Below are 2187 nucleotides of genomic sequence, written 5' to 3' on the forward strand. Positions count from 1 at the left end.
TTAGTAATTATTAAGTCGTTATATTCATTTTATTTCTAAAATATCTAGTTTTATCGTCTTTTTTTGGTCACATGTTTAGTTATTTTAGTACATAAAGATAAACAATGAAAAATATTGATTATTATTATTATTATTACTTGACTAATCATTAATAAACACTAATAAAGTCACTATATTTGAAAAGAGAAACAAACAAATGTTCTGCTTAATGTTGACTACATGACAAAAATATCATAAATACTAAATATTTATCACATTTAAAGCATCAAATTATGATTTTTACATCAATGGTGATGAATATTAAAACAAAGTGTTACTAAAAATATATATAAAATTGACTAAAAGTTATTCGTGAATGAGTTATTTCAGCATTGAGACTTTTTTATAATATGTTTAAAAATGAATATTCTAATATTGTATGTTTTAGTAACTATTAAGTCGTGCATTTACTTTCGTTTTATTTCTAAAATATCCTTTGATCGTCTTTTTGGTCACATGTTTAGTTATTTTAGCGCATAAAGATAAACGATGAAAAATATTGATTATTATTATTATTATTACTTGACTAATCATTAATAAACACTAATAAAGTCACTATATTTGAAAATAGAAACAAACAAATGTTCTCCTTAATGCTGTTTACATGACAAAAATATCATAAATACTAAATATTTATCACATTTAAAGCATCAAATGATGATTTTTACATCAATGGTGATGAATATTAAAACAAAATGTTACCAAAAATGGATATAAAATTGACTAAAGGTTATTCGTGAATGAGTTATTTCAGCATTGAGACATTTTATTTTTTATTTTTACTAAATGAATATTCTAATATTTTATATTTTAGTAACTATTAAGTCGTGCATTTACCTTCGTTTTATTTCTAAAATATCTTTTAATCGTCTTTTTGGTCACATGTTTACTTATTTTAGTGCGTTAAACAATAATATTACTTATTATTACTTGATTATTGATTATTTAAAACTAATAAAGTCACTATATTTGGAAAGAGAAACAAACAAATGTTCTGCTTAATGCTGACTACATGACAAAAATATCATGAATACTAAATATTTATCACATTTAAAGCATCAAATTATGATTTTGACATCAATGGTGATGAATATTAAAACAAAATGTTACTAAAAATATATATAAAATTGACAAAGCTATTTGTGAACGAGTTATTTCAATTTTTGTTTATGAATATTGTAATATTTGATGTTTTAGTAACTATTAAGTTGTGCCTTTACATTTGTTTTATTGCTTAAATATCTAGTTTTATCATCTTTTTTTGGTCACATATTTAGTTATTTTAGTACATAAAGATAAACGATGAAAAATGGGAAATACTGAAACGTAATTATGGTCATACTCGACTATTCATTATTAAAAACCTAATTAAGTTTTTAAAATGAATATTCTAATATTTGATGTTTTAGTAACTATTAAGTTGTGCATTTACATTTGTTTTATTGCTAAAAATATCTAGTTTTTGGTCACATATTTAGTTATTTTAGTACATAAAGATAAACAATGAAAAATGGGAAATATTGAAATGTATTTATGGTTATACTCGACTATTCATTATTAAAAACCTAATAAAGTCACTATATTTGAAAAGAGAAACAAACATACTGCTTAATAACAACCCTATACAACACACATTTAATAAAATCCTGAATATTTATCACTTTAAAACCAACAAACTATCCTGAAATCAACTCGGATCTTCACATGAATAATGATCAATATTTGTACGTACCCGTTCGTCTCTCAGTGAACTGGAGTGTGTGCTGAAAATGAAGAATAATTAGCGTTTTGTTCTGAAAGTGTGTGTTGTGAGCAGGGTTTTCGGTGTGTGTCGCGCAGCAGCGGTGGGCCGAATGTCACTGTGTTAATATTGGCTTTAGGTCAACAACCCCAAAAACTCAAAACGCTCCCACAAAGCAGAAAGAGGAGAGTTGCGTTCTTTCCACATGAGTCCTGTTTCTCCATTCAGGGTCATTCATCTGTTTCACACACACACTTCACATCACACCATTATCTACAGTGAAGAAAAACATGTGCCTCAAAAATTCTATATATGTTTCTAATCATAATAGTTTTAATAACTCATCTCTAATAACGGATTTATTTGATATTTGTCATGATGACAGTAAATAATATTAGACTAGATAT

The 2187-nt window shown here is 25.4% G+C and overlaps 1 protein-coding gene across 1 annotated transcript in view; it reads right to left on the reverse strand.

Moving 5' to 3' along the window:
• The window catches only part of cldn15lb (claudin 15-like b), a 23004-nt gene extending 21103 nt beyond the window's left edge, over positions 1 to 1901 (reverse strand). The window contains exon 1 of the mRNA XM_056474457.1: positions 1772 to 1901. The gene's annotated coding sequence lies outside the window, so the exon portion shown is untranslated. The remainder of the gene's footprint in view (positions 1 to 1771) is intronic.
• Positions 1902 to 2187: the final 286 nt, after the last annotated feature.

Source organism: Danio aesculapii, chromosome 15, assembly GCF_903798145.1.
Source record: "Danio aesculapii chromosome 15, fDanAes4.1, whole genome shotgun sequence".
NCBI classification, from domain to species: Eukaryota; Metazoa; Chordata; class Actinopteri; order Cypriniformes; family Danionidae; genus Danio; species Danio aesculapii.